The following is a 21,142-nucleotide window of genomic DNA, read 5'->3' as shown; positions in this document are numbered from 1 at the left end:
GCACAGAGCCAGTTCCAGTCAAGGGCCAGGGGCAGGCGAAAGCCAGAGCAGCCTCCACATTAGAGCAGAGTCCCACCCTACACTGCAGTCTGAAGAACTGGTTCCTTCTCTGTTTCTTGACATGTTTGACAAGCCACTGATGCTTCTGCTTCAAGTGCTTGGGAAGAATTCACCATGGCCAGCTGGCCTAGACTTTTCTTTACTGAAGAGTTTTGAGTTACAGCACTCTTTCCTTGGTATAAGATGTATTGTTTGGGGTTCTTCATGACACAGTACCGCAAGATACAGCCACAAGATACTTGGTGGGTAAATATCATCTATCTATTATACAAATAGATTTACATAGATGGGGCATTGAAAGGAACTTATTTCAAAGAATAAGAATTGGCTCCTAAAGTATGTAATGGCTAACCTTTTCAAAAATTTATTTATTTTTACATTATATATATGTATATATATATATGTATGTATATATATATGTGGTTAGCCTGCATGTATGTATGTGCACCATGTGTGTGCAGTGCGCATGGAGGTCAGAAGAGGGCATCAGAATCCCTGGAACTGGAATCATAGATGGTTGTGAACTGCTTTGTGAATGTTGGGACCAGAATCCAGGTCCTCTGCATGAACAGCCAATGCTCTTAACCATGGAGCCATCTCTTCAGCCCCAGTGATGGTTAATCTTGACTCTCATTTTGGCTGGGGGAAGTCATTTAGGAGATCAATACAGTACTTCTCTGAGTATGTTTGCAAGGGTGTTTCCTAAGAGGATCAGATCATGAGGACCCTCACTTGATAGATGTTTTAATGCATTAGTGGATTTGAATTTGGAGAGACTATTGGGAGATATCCAGCTGTGGGGTTAGGGCTTCGTTGGAGGAACTGGGTCACTAAGAGGGCATGCCTTTGAAAGATAAATCTTGGGATTCATACAATCCATCAGGCTGGCTTGGCTCTTTGTTATTTAACAGATGATCACACTATGGCTCAGAGCTGAGCAGGATCAGGGCCCTATGTCCTGGGCCTTGGCCTTTCCCTGTTCTGGGACCTGTCTCTCTGGGCACTAGGAATAAAGGCTCACAGAACTGTAGAGCTCAGAGTCCCCAGAAGCATCTGGATGCAGCCTCCTTCAGTGGGCCCCATGGGTCTCACAGGATCTAGGTTGAAACCCTGGCTCTGCCATTCTGCAGGACAGAAACCCTGTTCTTTATAGAGTCATTGCTTCTCTCTGAAACCTCATGAGTTGGGGCCTCTAGTGTCCACTCCAATGTTCTCCCAGCATTCTTACTCTCTAAGTGCCCATCAGAATGACCCATTGAACTTAATGCTTCCGGTATTTAAGGCTTTTCAGGCTCAAGTTTCCAAACTTTGACACATTCTTGCTGCAAAACAAGTTTTAAAGGCCTGAAAAACACTAGGTCATGTTTAGCACAGCTATGACCTCACTTCCTTTTTAAAATTTTATTTTATTTTTATGCATATGAATATTTTGCCTGCATGTATGTTTGTGCACCACATGTGTGCCTGGTGTCCACAGAGGCCAGAAGAGTGATAGTTAAACGGCACTGATTGGTGGCGCTGGTTACTGGTGGAAAAGTCACAGGCCATGGCGGAACCCAATGTTAATTTTTAGAGCTTTATTAGGAGGGAAAGGAGGGAGAGAGAGCCAGGCCTGGGGAGAGGGAGCAGAGAGGGAACAGAGAGAGATCAGAGAGAAAACACACAGAGAAAGAGGGGTGGGGGTCCGCCTGTGGCTTAAGTCAGGTACATAGTCGCCAGCGCCCGCTGATGATGTAAGATGTAAGATGCAAGACTCTAAGCTGCACATGTACAGGATCCTAACAAAGAGGACATCAGATCCCCTGGAACTGGAGTTACAGATGGTTTTGAGCTGTCATACTGATGCTGGAAATCGAACCTGGCTCACTGAAGAGCAGCTAGTGTTCTTATCTTGGCCTCACTTCTTGTTACCAAACATTTTTTGTCTAAGTTTATTTATCTCGGTTTCCTTTTCTGTTGCTGTGATAAAATACGCCAACAAAAGCAAATTAAAGGAGAAAGCATTTGGTTCGCAGTCGCTGTGGCAGGGAAGCCACCGCAGCAGGAACTCGAAGATGCAATGTGACATTGCATCTACAGTCAAGGTGCAGAGAGTGACGGATGCTGGTGCTCGGCTGAGTCTCTCCCTTCCACACAGTCAGGGTCCCAGCCCGGGAATGGTGCCACCTACAGTGAGCTGGTCTTCCCACCTGAATTAACCTAATCAAGATAAGCCCTCAGGCACCCCCAGAGGTTCATGTTCTGGGTGACTTTAGATCTCATCGAGTTGCAAATCGAGATTAACTGTCCCAATATCTGACTAAAGAGATTTAAAGAAGGAAGAATTTCCTTTGGCTTACAATTCAAGGGAATGCAGTCCAGTCATGGTACAGAAGGCATGACAGCTGGACTGGGAAGCAACTGGTCATATTGACTCTATAGTTTGGAAGCAGAGGGAGATGGATGCTGGTACTCAGTGTGCTTCTCTCTCTCTCTCTCTCTCTCTCTCTCTCTCTCTCTCTCTCTCTCTCTCTCTCTCATGGTTTCTTTGTATAGCTTTGGAGCCTGTCCTGGAACACGCACTGTAGACCAGGCTGGCCTCAAACTTACAGAGATTTGCCTGCCTCTGCCTCCCAAGTGCTGGGATTAAAGATGTGCGCCACCACTTCCAGGCCTTGCCTGTTTTATTTAGTCCTGGACCTCAGGCTGTGGGACCTCAGGCTACTCTCACTCAGGTAGGTCTTCCCACCTCACTTAGCACAATGTAGGAACTGCCTCAGAGTTTGCTTTCGTGGTGATTCTAAACCCCATCAATGCTGACAACCAAGATTAACCATCCTGGCTCTGGAGAGATGGCTCAGCAGTTAAGAGCACTTGCCACTCTTCAAGGACTTGGGTTCAGTTCCCATCAACCACATGGTTATTGATGCCCTCTTCTGGCCTCCATGGATACCCGAACACATGTGGCACACACACATAAATAAAAATTAATCTAAAAAAAAAAAAAAAGCAAAAAGTGTCTTGGCACACTTGTTTTTATACAAAGAACTCCTCTTTAGTGACTGAGTGTATAGGTCACATTAAGTGTACCCTATAGGTTTACATGTTGATGAGACAAAAAATTCAGTTAAAAAGGCCAAAGGAGTTCTTGCCGTAGCCACAGGAGGTAAGGGTGTATTTTGTCTGGAAGCGTGGCTCACAGCCTCGTCTGCGAGGTTCCAGCCCTGTGCAGACTCTGACCAGGTCCCTTCACAGCGGCTCCTCTCTCTTCCTGCAGTCTCTTCATTCTCCTTCTGTTTCTGTGCTGCCTCAGGAGGAAGCAGGAGGCATGGAGACTTCACTAGGGTGGGGACTGAGGCCTGGCCATAGACAAGCAGCTCTGGGGTGTCCTTTAGCACCAGGGCTGATTTTGCTCCTGGAGGGTGAAGCACAAGAGGCCCTTGTGTCATGGTGTTGGTTCAGATTCCTAGGTGGGGCACTTCCCACTGAGAACGTTCTCACTGGACAAGGGTCCTCAGAAGTGCCAAAGGCAGTCATGAGGTTAATTCCACAAACTAGTTCCTCCATTCACATCCATCCAAACAAAACTGCAATCTCCTGGACTTTTTGGGGTGGACAATGACTTTGGTGAGGGAGGTGGAGGGCAGGATTCTGCTTCCATAGCAAGCCACTGTGCATGATAAGCAGCTGGAGCAGCAGCAGCAGCATCATCGGTGGCAGCATCATCATCATCACCATCACCACTACCACCATAAGCAGCAGCAGCAGCAGCAGTAGCAGCAGCAGTGGTGGCATCATCATCATCATCATCATCATCATGAACAGCAAGGCTAGGAGCACAGAGCTGAGCTGGGACCATACAGCTACTGCCATTTATTGTGGGGCTGGGTCTGCTTTCTGTGGTTTGAGCCATGATGCCTCCTCTGACTCCTGCTGGTGCTGAGCAGGTGATGGCCCTGGGGAGGGAGGGCTGAGGGGAGGAACTGGCTTCCAAAGTCAGACCCTTGGCCTGGGTGAGTCTCAGGCTTACTGATGGGAGCCACAAGGGGCTGCCAAAGTAAAACCCTGTGTTCTGTGGGATTTGTCGGTTGTATGGGGCGTGGGGGCTTGGGAAGGCATACTAGCCGGCATCGTACTCTCTCCCACTTGAGGAGTACACAGAGGCCGAGGGAAGGCTTATAGAGGTTTTGCCAGACAATCCTGGCCAGTGTGGCTAACACAGACATCCACAGATGCACTTCTTCCCTCTCAGCTTGTGGGCTGGAGAAAAGCTTCTTCCTTTTTGCCAGAAAGGTTTAATTCAGAATTTCTACTTTTAAAGGACAGGCTCATACCAACACATAAAGCCAGAGATTTTTCAAGATTTTTGTTTTTGTTTTTGTTTTTTGATACAGGATTTCACTGTATAACTATCCTGGCTGTCTTGGAACTTACTTTGTAAACCAGGTTAGCCTCGGACTCACAAAAATCAGTCTGCTTCTGTCTCCCGAGTGCTGGGATTAAAGGCATGTGCCACCACGCCTGGCTAGTTTTCAAAGAATTTTGACTATAAAATATTGGAGTATATTTTTTGAGAAGACTAAGCCTTGGAGACGATCAGCCACCCTTCCAGGCCCTGTTACTGATGGAAAGTGAGCCTGGATGCAGCTTCCCTGTCTTTCATATCTACACTCTGGAGGTGAAGGTGTGTGGTGGTATTGTGTCCCCCCAAATATTGTGTATCCTAACAAACTTATCTGGAGTCAGAGAACAGAAAAGCCACTAGATACTTAGGATAGGCAGTGGTAGCACACACCTTTAATCCTAGCACCCCAGAGGCAGAAATCCATGTGTTCAAGGATACAGTCAAGCATGGTGACTTACACCTTTAATCCCAGAAAGCGAGCCTTTAATCCCAGGGAGTGGTGGTAGAAAGCAGAAAGGTATATAAGGCGTGAGGACCAGAAACTAGAAGCTTTTAGCTGGTTAAGCTTCAGGCTTTTGAGTAGCAGTTCAGCTGAGAGCCATTTGGATATGAGGACACAGAGGCTTCCAGTCTGAGGAAACAAAATCAGCTGAGAAGTTGGCCAGGTGAGGTTAGCTGTGGCTCATTCTGTCTCTCTGATCTTCCAGTTCACCCCAATACCTGGCTCAAGTTTGATTTTATTAATAAGAACTTTTAAGATTCATGCTACAAAGGTGACTTGGCTCTGAAGAGGTCTCAGAGTTAAGTAAGGCTAATATCCAGTCTACCTGGATCCCTCTAGTATTTAGTGCAGCCATTGGGCCCTCCATCCTGACCCCATGGCTGTCTCCCAATGACTTGAAGTTCTTTCAGCTTTTAGGAGCTGGTCAGCTGTTAGTCCCACTCTTTGTCTCTTGGTTCTCAGGACCCCAGTTTTCTTCTCTGTCATTTCCACTCCAAATTCCTGGTTGGGTCTTTTCTGTTCCCTCACAAAGGGACAGGAGACAATCAGCCCAGGTGACTGAAACCCTGTACACAGGCCACAAATGATAAAAAACATGTGTGGGTGGGTCCCATGAGCTAGAAACAGTGGTAGCTGGTGCTGAGGCTGGTGTGACATCTGTGCCAATGCGGGTAGGGCCAGCACTACTATTGGTTGGTTTTAGGAGAAGCTTGATGAGGTCAGTCCTTGGAAAACTGGCAATCACAGGAGAACGCAGGCACTGCACTTTGGGGCTGGCCACACCCTGGCAGGGTGACTGTGGAAACTGCAGTGGCCCACACACAGTGAGAACATTGTTGTGCTGTCACCTATGAGTAGACGACTCTGGAGCTCAGTCCACTCTGGCCCTTTCCTGCCCTCCTGTCTCGTCCTCTTGAACATAAAGGTTGACTTGCTCCTTTGGATGCTTCTCCTCAGCATCCCCTGGGCAGCTGTGTGGAGTCTGGTTAGGGCCCCCCTAGGAGGTCCTGCACCAGGCCTGCCTGGCTCTGTTGATGTTGGAGAGAGGTTGGTCATGACCAGGACTCCTCCTGACCATCCAATGTCTCAGGCCCTTCCAGCCTGCACTGAGACCCTAGCCAAGCCCCTTCTGTCTCTGTTCCCACTTTGGCTCCAGCCTAAGACTCCTTTCCCTGGCTTCTGTCACTGCCACCCTCTGAGAGAGAGTTTCTCTCTTCAGATTTTAGAAAGTGGTACATAAGGAGCTGGGCAGGGAACATGCCTATTCCTGAATGGAAATGGAGTGATCCACTGGCTCCTTTTTCACCTGAAAGAAACAGTCTTGGTGACTTGGAGTTCAGGATGAACCTCGCGTAAGTAGCTTGGCTGCAGATTCTCCTCTCTGCTGCTGTGTTGTATTGTCTGACCCCAACCCTCCCTTCCCACATGCTCCCTGACTAAAGCTGGTCCCAACACATCAACATGTAATTCTCTTGTATTATCTTAGCAACCTGACAGGCGGCCCCTGTAACCAAGAGAACGATTCTCACATTGACACAGGGCTGAACCCAGGAGGCTCAGGGAGCCAACCTATAGTGTTCCTTGCCCATTGGAATGAGATAGCCACTGTTGGGCGGCTCCAGAGGACCCAGCATGGGCTGCATGGGGTCTTGCTGGCACCTGTGCTCCTGTTAGGTACTTCCCTGACCAGCTACAGCCATCTGTGCCTGTCATAGGGGCCCCCTGTCACCATCCTCAGCATCCCTTGTTAACTCAGGGCTTTGAGCACCTGAGCGTGCATCTCCTGGGTTCTCTGCCACAGAGCTGAAGAGCCCCGGCTTGTTGGAGGTGTCATGCATCAGGAGGTAGGAGGAGGTGATCTCATGACCCTGGTCCCATGACTGGAAGTAGGGAAGAACTATGGGTGTCCTGGGGAGTGTCATACTTGGACCCTGCATTCTAGGAAACCCGTTGGCTGCATTCAGTTCAAGCTGACTCTACAGGAGGGAGAGGGCCCTGGCACATTCCTCACCTGTAAGTAGCTGGGTTCCAATTCTCATTGCAATAAAGGCTCAGAGGGAGACCTGCTGATCACATGGCTGTGTTGCCCACAGGGTGGAGGCATGTCATCCACATCCACTTCCTGCCTGGGAAGAACTTTGCCATTGCCTACTTCAGGGGCAAAATGAACTATCAGTGACTACCAGATCATGCTGCTCATGGACGCGTTCCAGATCCTTCTGTGTTTGAGCATGGACTCCTGGGCACAGGCATGGACCAGGTCCATGTCTTCCTGCCCAGCTTGCTTCATTCTTCTCTTGGAGTCATCAGGAGGGGGATTTGTGAGACCTTGGTGGTCTTCTTCTTCTTCTTCTTCTTCTTCTTCTTCTTCTTCTTCTTCTTCTTCTTCTTCTTCTTCTTCTTCTCTTCAGTTCTCATATGACCAACCCTAGTATCAGAAGTTCACCTCTACTGCTGACCCAGCCAGTCCCTGGCTACTCCCTTCCCCATTGGTCAGCTTTTGTATGGTTCTGCTGTGATCAGGGGTCTGACTGTGGCCCATTCCTCACTGGGGACATGCGGTCAGCATGTGCAGTTGTCATGGTGGGAGGGATTGCAGTATTCAGAGAATGGATACAAGAATCCGACCTAATACCCTACTGGGCATAGGATGCACCCCCACCGAAAGTCCTCTTTTCCAAGGTCAGGTGGAGATATGACCTTCACCTGCCAACACTATCAGCACAGAGAGCAAGCAATGTGTCCATCCTGCAGCCCTTACCATACTTCTCACCTCTGCCAGCAATCAGCAAGTCTGCACTCATGATCCTTCTTAACACGGGGTGGCACTGGGCTGCCTCCTTCTCTTCCACCCTGCATTCTCTGCCTACCTACTCTTCTCCTCCCATGCTGGCCCCACTGAACCTACCCGTTGGAGGCTCTTGGCATAAAAGGCCCCCATGTGGCCTGTACAGGGTCTTAGGCTGAAGCACCCTGCCCTTTTACTCATAGACAAGAATTTCAGGGGCTTACTATTTTTTAATTTATTTTTTAATTACACTCATAATAGTCATTAATTATATTCATGTTATTAATTACATTTGTGGGTATTCATTGATTACATTCTCAGTATTCATTCAATAATTATATTTATGATATTCATTAATTACATTAATGTATTGATTTATTACATTCATGATATTATGTCTTGATACTACTGTCCATTTGTGGAGTTTTTCCATCATGGGGCTTACTATCCTAACAGAGAGACTTTCTCATGTCCTTTCCTCTTTCTGGCCATCATGATATCATTGGAGGCACAAACCTCCACAGAAAGCAGGGTTTTTGTGAAACTGTAATGGGGGAAACCCAAGTGCCTTGGGTTGGATTTTTGATGTGCATGTATCCTGTCAGGAGCGACTCTGGATACAACATCTAAGACACAGTACCCCAGAGGAGAGGCCTGGGCCAAGGACTCTCTAGGGGCCCTAGAAGAGCTGAGGACATACAGGGACCCGCCCACTGCAGGATGAGCCTTTATTGGGTGGGGGATGGATTTTTATGGCCCAGACTGGAAGATGGGGTCCACTAGGAGGGGCTGGGACCTGCTTTTGAGGAAGGACTAACTGAGCACTAAACCTTTTTCTATGTCTTTCTCCCCTGATTCTGCTTGAGTTGTGGAGCTCAGGGCTTCTGTCCTGGAGGGGCTGGGATAGAGTGGGGCAGGGCATCCCTGAACCCAGGAAGAGTGGCTGTGCAGAGAATTCTACATCCATCCCCTGCTCACTGGGACTCGGAGGGTGGTGGGTCTGTCCTTTGGAGCCTTAGAAAGGAGCCATCTTGGGGGTTTCAGTCCCACAGCATGTTCCTTCAGTCTAGTGACTGGTGTTCCTAGTAAAAGGCAGGGTGATTCAGTCTGAAGGCTCCCCCTCAGGTCTGGGTTGAGGAGCCCCCACCCCTGGGTACACTTGGGAGAGTAGCTCTTGGGAGGGGCTGCCTGCTTCCAGCCTGAAGTGAGGTTCCTCCCCTCTTCTCTGTGTGGGTTTTGAAGGCCCTGCCTTCCTACCATTCCCTGGAAGCAGACCCAGATGCTGTGAGGATCTTCAAGGAATTTGTGGAGAGTAAAATCCCAAAGACAGGAAGGATCATTACCTGTCCCCATATTGCTAAGAAAAGAGTTCCTCACTCCCCCTTTCTCCGTTCTGATATTTCTTCTGTAAAATGGTGACAGCCTGTTTTTTTTATCATAGCTCACCTAAGTTTGCTCTGCCCTTTGTCCCTCTTGAGTCTATAGAAGCCAAGATTTCTAGGGCACAGAAGGGGTGCTTCAGAGTCCATGCAGGAAGCGGGAGCTGGGACCCTGGCTAACCTCTGCTCCTGCAGGCAGAACTCAGTGTCGAACTCACCCCCTCTGAGAATCTTCATTCAGTAGTTGGTGGATATCCCCTGATCACATGTGTCTTGTGGGGCCCAGTGGGCCCTGACTTTGTGTTCATCAGATGTGGGCAGATGCTCAAACATGACTGTGACCATTAGGAAGGGAAGGACTTTCATTTACACTCACAGGTCCCCAAACAGATGCCACGCCACAGCACATAGGGCCACAGCAGGGGACAAACCGGGCAGGGGGAGAGAGGGATGGGGGCAGGGCTTACGTGGTGGTTATTGGCTGAGGAAAGGGTTGGCAGGGTGCAGGGAGGCAGGGGTAGGTTGGCTAATGTAGGTCTCTGCAGAGCTTGGGAACTCAGGATGTCCCTAGTGGTCTGGACATCTGGTGAAGGATGGTGGCTTAGGTGTTATGTGATGGAGCAAGGTGGATGCGGGTTCTGTGCACATGGAAGGCAGGATTTTACTAGCTCTAGAAATTAACTCTATGGGGATGAGGCACTCTACGGTCAGAGAGATCCAGAGACATGAACTCCACAAATTCAGAAAATATAAAACATGAACACGTATATGGCTCAGCCCTGGCTATACAAGATGAGAAATTGACTAACATCTCCACAGAAGTTCCCACAAATATGCCCAATGTTTTCATGTTTCTTCTGGGCATAGCTAGGCTACACACAGAGGACACCCAGCGACTCCTAAGAATATCCACTTAATCCCAGTGAAAGCAGGAGGCTCGGACAGAGGGCTCTGGACTAGTTTTGTGTGACCCAGGAATGAGGTTCCTTGGGGGGCAGGCCCTTGTGCAGTTGGAGCCACTTAAGAAGCAGCTGCCCTGGACATGCTGAGCAGAGGAAGGAAGACCTCAGAGGGCCAGGACAGACTGTGGGTGAGCATGTCCATGGACCAAGTTAGGAAATAGTCCTGCTCCAGAGGGCCTAGAATCACAGAGAGGAACCTCCTCTTCCCACTGTGTGGTCCTCTCCAGCTGTCAATCACAAAGGGCCAGTTACACTGTGAGGCAGGATGTCCCAGAGTCCAGGATGGGTCTGTGTAGGGAATTCTGTACCCTTGCCTTGAAACAGGGATGGGAACCCTGGAAATAAATCTCCCAGGTTTGAACCCTGTCATTTCCCCTTAGCTGCTAGGGCAAGATGTTGACAGTAGATGGTGCTGGAGGGCTGCAGGATCTCTGCTTTCTAGCTTTTTTTTTTGGTCCTGCAGCTTCCACATTCCCTTCACCTTGTGTAGAATTTCCCCTGGTTCACTTATTTCTGCCTTCTCCTCTGTGTTAGAAATAAGACCTGAGTATACGCAAAGATGCCTTGAAGCAGCTTAGATCCACCTACAAATGAACAGAAAACATCAGATTCCTGCTAATGCAGGCTAGTCAAGCTGCCCCCTCCCCGCCCCCAAATCTGGCAAGCTACCCCAATACACCCAAACTATACGTTTAGAGTAGAAAATTATTAACATCTAAACTTGTACTCTGGTGTAATCATTCTTTGGTCTGTTGTTGGTTCCTGATTTGGGATGACTAGAGAAAAGTCATACAGCAACCTGTCTCCCAGGTGATTCTAGACCTCCTCAGGCTGATGATGGAGATTAACCATCACATCACATCTAGAAACTTCAGCTAGTCCTTCATCATTCATGTAATAAGCATGGCTCACAGCCTCGTCTGCGAGGTTCCAGCCCTGTGCAGACTCAGACCAGGTCCCCGCACAGCGGCTCCTCTCTCTTCCTGCAGTCTCTTCATTCTCCTTCTGTTTCTGTGCTGCCTCAGGAGGAAGCAGGAGGCATGGAGACTTCACTAGGGTGGGGACTGAGGCCTGGCCATAGACAAGCAGCTCTGGGGTGTCCTTCAGCACCAGGGCTGATTTTGCTCCTGGAGGGTGAAGCACAAGAGGCCCTTGTGTCATGGTGTTGGCTCAGATTCCTAGGTGGGGCACTTCCCACTCTGAGAACGTTCTCACTGGACAAGGGTCCTCAGAAGTGCCAAAGGCAGTCATGAGGTTAATTCCACAAATTAGTTCCTCCATTCACATCCATCCAAACAAAATTGCAATCTCCTGGACTGAGTAGGGTGGACAATGACTTTGGTGAGGAAGGTGGAGGACAGGATTCTGCTTTCATAGCAAGCCACTGTGCATGATAAGCAGCTGGAGCAGCAGCAGCAGCAGCAGCAGTGGTGGCATCATCATCATCATCATCATCATCATCATCATCATCATCATCATCATCATGAACAGCAAGGCTAGGAGCACAGAGCTGAGCTGGGACCATGCAGCTGCTGCCATTCACTGTGGGGCTGGGTCTGCTGTCTGTGGTTCTAGACATGATGCCTCCTCTGACTCCTGCTGGTGCTGAGCAGGTGATGGCCCTGGGGAGGGAGGGCTGAGGGGAGGAACTGGCTTCCAATGTAAGCCTTAGGCTTACTGATGGGAGCCACAGGTGACGTTGGAGAGGTACCCTCTCTTATGGCCTTGGTGGGACCTTTTACGGTGGGAGTGGGGCTTGAGCGTGCATCCAAGGCCATAGTCATGTCTTTCTTCTCACTGTGGGCACTTAGAAGCCAAGAGGCTGTTTAGGGGGTCTTGGTCTTGTCCTGGCTGTAGTCAACATTGATATCTAAGAATAGGCTTCCCTCCTCTTAGTTTGTGGACTTTAGAGAAACGTCTTCATATTCTTCCAATAAGTTGATTCCAGATTTTCATCCATTTCAAGGCCCCTGTGACTGTGGTGTACTTGTGGAGACTGCTGATTGAGTTCAGGGAACACTGATGTATCCATTCCTTAGAGGAGGCAGCACAAGCTGGGGAAGGAATCAGGGGCAGAAGTCTTGGGCCTCGTCACACCTTAGCAGTTTGACTCTAGATAGCAAAGCAGTCCAGTGCTCTTTTGGTGTCATCATGTTTATCTCTGGTCACCTCCTCAGCCACATCCATTCTGCCCTGTCCACCTGCTCAACACTCTGAAATTAAAGGTCAACCCTACCCTCCATGTCATATTTCTCAGCCCTCTCTGAGAGGCTGTACAGAGCCCACAGTCAGAGCTCTTCCTGGATAGTGTTTCCTCCCAGGGGGCATCTGCCCTGCCTGCCTGGTTCTATGTACGGATGATGGAGAGGGACATAAATGATCATGGCTCCTGCCATTCCTGCATCCCAGACCTCTCCATGTGTGAGACCCTATCACATTCTTTCCCTGCCTCTGATCCTTTTCCTGGCCCCTTCTCTCCCTGCAACCGTGTGTACTTGTGGCCTCCTACTCCAGCTTTTAGGAAAGTGGTACATAAAGCGCTGGGCAGGAGGCATGCCTACTCCTGAATGGAAATGGAGAGACCCAGTGCCTCCCTTCACCTTTGAAGGAAACAATCTTGAGGAGCTGGCGTTGAGGATGAACCTGACGTGAGTAGTCTCTGTGGAGGCGACCCTTTCTGCTGCTAAACAATTCTAACCCTTGCTACACACAAACTGCCTGACCAGCTAGTCACTCAGGGAATATGGCATTCTTTTGTGTTGTCTTGGCAAAACACCAGGTGACCTCTGTAAACATGGGAATGATGCGCTCAAGACACTGAACTAAGCTCACAAGGTCGGGGGTTCTGCCTGCTGTGTTCTGTGCCAGTGCTGAATAGGATAAGAGTTTTCTAGCACAGCATTGCTTGCTTCTGGAGAAGCCAGCATGGGCTCCAGGATTAGGAGTAAGAAAGGACTGTGGGTGTCCTAGGGAAAGCCGTACTTGGACCCTGCATTCTAGCAAACCCGTTGGCTGCATTCAGCTCAAGCTGACTCTATAGGAGGGAGAGGACCGTGGCACATTCCTCACCTGTAAGTAGCTGGGTCCCAATTCTCATTGCAGTAAAGGCTCAGAGGGAGACCTGCTGATCACATGACTGTGTTGCCCACAGGGTGGAGGCATGTCATCCACTTCCACTTCCTGCCTGGGAAGAACTTTGCCATTGCCTACTTCAGGGGCAAAATGAACTATCGGTAACTATCAGATCATGATGCTCATGGGCACATTCCAGATCCTTCTGTGTTTGAGCATGGACTCCTGGGCACAGGCATGAACTGGGTCCATGCCTTCCTGCCCAGCTTGCTTCATCCCCTCCCCCACCAGGGGCCACTCCTGCACTTCTTGAACTGGGTACTTTGGGTTGTAAGCTCTCGTTCACCTCATTTTCTTTCTTTCTTTCTTTCTTTCTTTCTTTCTTTCTTTCTTTCTTTCTTTCTTTCTTTCTTTCTTTCTTTCTTCCTTCCTTCCTTCCTTTCTCGCTTTCTTTCTTTCTTTCTTTCTTTCTTTCTTTCTTTCTTTCTTTCTTTCTTTCTTTCTTTCTTTCTTTCTTTCTCTGTCTCTCTCTCTCTGCCTCTCTCTCTCTGCCTCTCTCTCTCTGTCTCTGTCTCTGTTTCTGTCTCTCTTTCTTTCTTTTTTTTTTGTTTTTCGAGACAGGGTTTCTCTGTGTAGTTTTGGTGCCTTTCCTGGAACTCGCTCTGTAGACTAGGATGGCCTTAAACTCACAGAGATCTGCCTGGCTCTGCCTCCTGAGTGCTGGGATTAAAGGCGTGAGCCACCACTGCCTGGCCGGTCATCTCATTTTTGACTCTCACATGATCAATCATCGTGACTGAGTCTTAGGTCAGCTTTGATCCATCTAGCACCTCATTGCCTCCTGCACCCTTGACTGAGTCAGTCTTTGGTATGGTCCTACAGGGATCTGGTTGGGGCCCATTTGGCCCCAGGGACATTGGGACATTTGAACATCTAGACATCTGAAGACATGTGCAGTTGTCATGGTGGCAGAGGTGGAGATATGGCATCCAGAACCCTGATCAACACAGGCTACTCCCTTCCAAAGGTCAACAAGGATAATACAGGAGAGCCACATGTGCATCCTGAGCCTTACGGCTCTCACCACACTTTTAAACTCTGCCAGTGTGCTCCAGCTCTATGTCCTGGATCCTTCCTGATATATGACTTCACACTGCTGCCTCCCTGGCTCGTGTCCAGCATTTTTTGCTCATCTCTCCATGCTACTGCTTGTCTTACCACCCTTGGCATTAACCTCACGGAGGCTTTGGGCCCACAGGTCCCACTAGTGACCTCTGCTGGGTCTTGTTCTGGATCAGGGACTAAGGACAGAAGCACCTGCCCACTGGCCCTGCCTTCAGATCATGAAAATGACTGTGGGTTGGATTTGGGGGTGATGCAGATAACTCTGGTCAGGAGGATGCAGATAACTCAGATACAACCTCTGAGACCCAGTATCCCAGGAGAGAAGCCTGGGCCAGGGATCTGCCAGGGGTCCCTGGAGGAGCTGAGGCTATCATTCTGCATGATGAGCCTCTACTGGGTGGGGGATGGATTTTTATGGCCCAGGCCAGAAGATGGGGGCCTGCTTTTGAGGAAGGTCAAACTGAGCACTAAACCCTTTTCTATGTCTTCTTCCCTGATGCTCCTTCAGTTGTGGAGCTAGGGCTTCTGTCCTGGAGGGGCTGGGACAGGGTGGAGCAGGGCATCCCTGAACCCAGGAAGAGTGGCTGTGCAGAGAATTCTACATCCGTCCCCTGCTCACTGGGACTCGGAGGGTGGTTGTTCTGTCCTATGGAGCCTTAGAAGGGAGCCATCTGGGGGTTTCAGTCCCACAGCATGTTCCTTCAGTCTGGTGACTAGTGCTCCTAGTAAGAGGCAGGGTGATTCCTGCCTGAGAGCTTCCTCCTGGCTGTCCTTCCCAGGTCTGGGCTGGGGAGACGCTGTACCTGGGTACTCCTGGGGCAGCAGCTCCAGTCATCACAAAGCCTGGGGCTCTTGGGAGGAGCTGTCTGCTTCCAGCCTGGTGTGAGGCTTCTCCCCTCTCTCCATGTGGATTTGGAGGCTCCACCTTCCTACCACTCACCTGCCCTGCAGACCGCACCCTGAATCCAAACATAGAGTCTCTGAGGATCTTCAGAGATCTCTGAGGAGTTTATAAGGAGTAAAATGGGGCAAACAGTCAAGACAAAGAAGCCTCCCCATGCTGGTCCTGAAAAGGGTTGTCCCTTATTTCCATCCTGAGCTTCACAAGTTCTCCGTAAGGTGGCGACTGAACAAAGGCTTTCCGACCCCTCCTCTCCTTCTGGGTCTACAGAAGCCTGTGAGCTGCCCAGAGATTCCTAGCGCAGGAGTGCTGCAGAGACTGTGCAGAAGCAGGGGTGGGGATCCTCACCATTCTCTCCATCTTGGCCGGAACACTTAGTGTCAAGAAAGGAAAAAGCAGGCCTAGAGCCTCCACCTCTTCCCAACAGGCCTCTGCTTTAAATAAAGCTGGTCAGCATCCCCTGGCCACAACATCTGATGGGCCCAGGCTTAGTTGTTTTAACTTTACATTTTCTATTTATATGCATTTTAATGTAAGTGGATGCATATCTGTTTGTGGGTGCATGTGTGATTTGTGTGTGTGTGCATGTGCAGAGGCCAGAGGTCAACTTTAGGTATTGTTTTTTAGGTGCTGTCCATTTTAAAAAGGACTCATTTTTTATTTTTACTTATCTGTATTTATGTGTCTGTATGAATGCATGTTACATGGATATGGATTCCCACAGAGGGCAGAAGAGAACATCAGATCCCCTGGAGCTGGGTTTTAGGCAGTCGTGAGCTGCCTGATGTAGGTGCTGGCAACCAAACTGGGGTTCTCTAGCAGAGCAGAGCTGAGTCTGACCATCTCCTCAGCCCCCACTTTGATTTTTGAGGCAAGGTCTCTCATTGGCCTGGAGCTCACCAATTGGATTAACTTTCTGGGTAGTGAGCCTTCTGAGGCTCACCGGATCTCTGGATCCTTCATTTCTGCCACTCCAGCATTTGAACTAGGAGTGCCTGCTGTCATGCCTGGCTGTTAATGTGGATTCTGGGAGTGGAGTACAGGCCCCCATGCTTGTGAGCAAGCGCTTTACTGACTGAGACATTTCTTCAGCCTCCCTGGCTTCATTTTTTAAAGTGTAGACAAACACTCGTGAATGTGATCTCTAGGAAGGAAGGACTTTCCTTCACACTCTCAGGTCCTCAGGCAGGTGGCATGCCACAGCACACAAGGCCACAGGGCTCAGCAGTGGGCAGCATGGGAAGATGGAGATTGGGATGGGTTGGAGCCTGTATGGTGGCTGGTGAGGGAATCAAAGGGTGATCCGTGTCACAGGGAGGTAGGCATAGGTGGCTGGTGTGGGTCACGGCAGAGCTTGGGCTCTTGGGATGTCCCAAGTGGACTGACACCTGGTGATGGATGGTGGCCCAGATATGAGGAGGAGGAGGGTGAGTGTAGGCTCTGTGCACATGGAAGGCAGGGCTTGAAGATGAAGTATTTCTCTAGGAATTAGTGAGCTTTGGAGGTTGTGGCCATCTGGGGACCAGATTTTACAAAAGACCAGAATTAACACAATGTAAAACAGTAAGTAAATACAAACACATATAAACATACTCTAAAAGTAGAAGAAATAGGAAAACATGAGCCAAAACCAAACAAACATGTAAGGCAAACCATGCCTGAGTCAGATTCAAGAGGAAGAGGTATGGAGCCCATTTTCCTCCAGAGACGTTCCCATAAATGGTGTTCAATTGTTCCATATACTGAAAGAAGGAACTGTAGCCAGCCCAGGCCTGACAAACACGGCTATGGCAGGCCATGCCCTTCTTCCCCATCCCCTCTGCCTTGCTAAAAGACATTAGATTACATTCCTAAAGCTAGCCACCAAGGTCTGTTCCCTTATTTGGCCATTTCCTCCTCCTGAGGCTGACCACCAAGGTCCAGTTATCAAAGTACTGAAGTCCAGCAATCAAATCTCCCCTTTGTCTCACTTAATTAACATGCCCAATTAAAATTAAACACCCCATCCTTACACGGGGTTTCCCATTTTACCTTGATAAACTGCTATCTGCCTATGTGCTGTGTCCTGGGCCCCCTCCCCCTTGTTCCTGTCCCCTTCTCCCTGGTCCTCTGTCTCCTGTCTTTGTCTCTTATTCCCTGACCTCTGTCCCTCTGGGGCAAATAAATCTCCTTTGTGCTGAGAACTTGGCCTTGGGGTCCTGAGCATCAGGATGCCTTTCCTTTCACTGAAGCCTTTTCTTGGAGCACAGCTGTTTGCTTCAGAGTATATACTCAGCTGCTCCTGACCACCTCAGAGGTTCGCTTGTTTTCCTCTTGTCTCCTTTCTTTTTCTTAATTTTGTCCCTCTGTGGTGGTCCCTAGTCCTTAGCAACTATACTATTAAAAACAAAATCAGGCCATAGGCCACACTGTTTTCAGACTAGGAGTCCCTTCTAACTAGACCCGCTAAAACTAGCAGGGATTGGAATGGCCATACACATGTTCTCTATATAGCCCAGGCCAACACTCAATCCTGATCCTCTTGCCTCTACATTCTGAGTGCAGAGATGGCAGGCATGTGCCACTACAGCCACCACACCTGGCCTGTGGCTTCTACTGTGCCCCAAGTCTCTCAAGGTCAAAGAGTAAACAAAGACAAAGGTGGGAATCATTTGCAAAAAAAACCTTCATCCCATAATATGTCCTCACTAAGACCCCAGAATCAACGCATGTGTCACACAGTCTGTCAGCAGAACCATTGCATGCGCTTTTTAGCGGACTTCAACATCACTAATCCTGGGGGCCACTCAGCAGGGCTGTGTCTCTCAGCCTCCCACCACCCCTGCTGTAAGATAATGCTTCTGACTTGTGGGTTTCTGAGCATAGTTCCTAGGCTTAGTTTGCAGATAATTGAAGCCTGCTTTGGTAAAAACACAGACTCTTAGCTGGGGCCTGTAGATGTCTGATGGGAACTAATATAGAATGAAAAACAGAATCAGAAAAACTTCATACTGGGTCTTTCACATCTGCTGCCTTAACCTTTGGGTTATATTTTCATAGATATGTTGGCTATTAAAAACAATGTTTTGGGGTTGGAGAGGTGATGGGTCCATGGGACATGCAAGCATGAGAACCTGAATTTGGATCCCCCAAACCCACTTAAAAACCTGGATATGGTGGTGTATAACTATTCCCCCAGCACTTGGTTGGAGGTGACTGATAAGAGCTCACTAAACAGCTAGTCTAATAAAAGGGTGTAACAGGTAAGCTCCAGGTTCAGTGAGAGACCTTGCCTCAAAAACTAAAGTGAGTGATTGAGGAAGATACCTGACATGGACATCTGGCTTTCATATACCCACACCATTACAACTACTGCTGCTCCCGCTGCCGCCGCCGCCGCCGCCGCCGCCGCCGCCGCCGCCGCCACCCATCTTCTACCCTCCACCTCTTCCTCCAAACCCAAACCAGAACTTAGTGGCCCAGGCCTGTAATCATAGTACGGGGGAGGTAGAGATAGGTGGATCCCTGGGACATGCTGGACAGCCATTCTAGCCCAGTTGGTGAGTTCCAGGTTCATTGAGAAACCCTGTCTTAAAAAATAAGATGGGGAGTAACTGAGGAAAACACCCCATGTGTGTGCACGCCCTCATACCTATATGCATGAACACACACACACACACACACACACACACACACACACACACACACAGAGTGATGTTTTATTCAAGACAAAACTCTGTGAGCCTGGCTGTTGTCTCTTAGACATGGTACCCATTTCTTCTACTCCATCCTTGGTTTTGTTTCAGCAGCTCACACACTCACAGCCCTTTAGCTCGACCCCAGATTCCAGACCTAAGTCTGAGATGCAAGGCAATGATCACAGCATCGGGAGGGGCTCAGCAGTTCCTAGACTGAGCTGACTAGCATCAGCCTGAAGACCCTGGGCAAGGATCCCTACACACAAAAAGAAGACCATCCTTTGAAACACAGGAGTAAGAACAACAGCTCAGAGCTGCAAGAAATAGTTTGGAGGTGGGATCCCCTCCACAAGGCTGAGTTCAGATCTGGTGGAGAAGGTGTGACTTTGGCCCAGATGAGCTCTCCTGGTTTATGGTTATGTGACTTGGCAGGTGGCAGCTCATAGACATGTGTCAGGAGTGGGAAAATGTCCTGGACTGTCTGGAGAGCCTGAAGGAAGTTAAGAAACTTATATTCAGATATTTCAGCCATAACCTCTGAGGGAAGTCTGAGAATCAAGGGAGGGGGTCTGCCAAAAATGATTTCATAGGGCATTAACCCACAATGGTAAGAAGTGTTCTATATCCAGAACATGGAAAAGGGTGGGAGGGCTGTCTTGTCATTACCAGTTTCCAGGGTTAATTAAGTCACAGTCTCTTTTGGGGTCTGATTTGTTCTTTCTATCTGTTCTGAACTCTGTGGGTGGTATGTACAATGTAACTTCCAATTAGTCCTTAATATTTTAATTAAGTCTTGTGTTACTTAGAGATGAAAGCTGGTCCATTTTCTGACCCTATTATCGAAGGAAGTTCATACATTGGGAGGAATTCGTTGATTTTCTTGGTTACCATGGATACTGTCTTTTTTTTTTAAATTGGAGAGAGCTTCTATCCATTCTGAAAAAGTGTCTACAAAAACTAGGAGGTATTTGTACCATATTTGCCAGGTCTTATCTCAGTGAAGTCTACCTCCCAGTGGACTCCAGGGGGAGTTCCTCTTTCCTTTTTACTTTGAGAGGGCCCCTTCTTTTGTGGGTTAGTAGCCTGACAAGGGAGGCATTGAGTCACACAGTCCTCCACCAATTTATTTATGCTGAAATTTTTGAATCTTGAGTGTCTCGGAAGTTCCTTTAATTTCCTTTAGCCTAAGTACATTCCCATATGGATCTGGTAGATCAAGGACTTGGCCAATTCAGCTGGTAGGATGCATCTTTCATCTGAAGTATACCTCTATCTGTTTTTAACCTGTATGTTAGGTAAAGAGACAAAGTCTTTATCATTTTGGGCAGAATATCCAGCATCTCAGGAAACATAGGGCCTGGGAGTGTTATCAGTAAGCTTCCTTGGCCACCTGATCTGCTTTTCTATCACCCTGGGCTTCATAGGAATTTTCTTTTTTTTAAATTTTATTTATTTATTTATTTATTTATTTATTTATTTATTTATTTATTTATTTATTTTGAGCTGAGGATCGAACCCAGGGCCTTGCGCTTGCTAGGCAAGCACTCTACCGCTGAGCTAAATCCCCAACCCGAATTTTCTTTTTGACATCTTGGGCAATGGATGATGGCTAGTCTTTTTGAAGCCATAGGGCAGACAGCAGATCTAAGATTTCTTGTTTATTTTTAATAGTTCTTCCTTCAGTAGTTAGTAAGCCCCTTTCCCTGTACATGGCCCCATGTACATGTGGCATTGCAAAAGTGTGATGGCTAGCTGTATAGACATTAATAGTCCTGTCTTCTCTTAATTTAAGGCTTTGGTCAGGGCAATTAGTTCAGCCTTTTGTGCTGAGGTGCCAGTGGGCAAGGCAGTGGCCCAGATAGTCTCAGATTGTGTAACTATTGCTGTCCCTGCATATGTGGTTCCTTATTGGGCAAAACTGCATCTGTCCATGAAGTATATGAGGTCTGGGTCCTGTCAAGGGATGTCAGTCGAGTCTGGTCAGATCCCATGTGCTTGCTGCCGGATTTCTGTGTGGTCATGGATGGTATCTGAGTCTGTATTAGGCAGCAAGGTCACCAGGTTGAGTGAGGTACTTGGGTGGAACCTAATATGAAGGGGATTGAGGAGCAAGACCTGGTAGTGTGTCAATCTGGTGTTTGTCATCCACTGATGGGGGGTTTTGAGAACCCTGTCTATCAAGTGGGGGATGGGTATGATTAGAGGCTGTCCCAGAGTTAATTTGTCAGCATCCTTGACCAAGAGGGCGGTGGGTGTGATAATATGGAAGCATCCAGGTCACCCAGAGGCCAC

This window comes from Peromyscus leucopus, chromosome 4 (genome assembly GCF_004664715.2).
Source record: "Peromyscus leucopus breed LL Stock chromosome 4, UCI_PerLeu_2.1, whole genome shotgun sequence".
Taxonomy (NCBI): domain Eukaryota; kingdom Metazoa; phylum Chordata; class Mammalia; order Rodentia; family Cricetidae; genus Peromyscus; species Peromyscus leucopus.
This window is presented reverse-complemented; position numbering follows the sequence as displayed.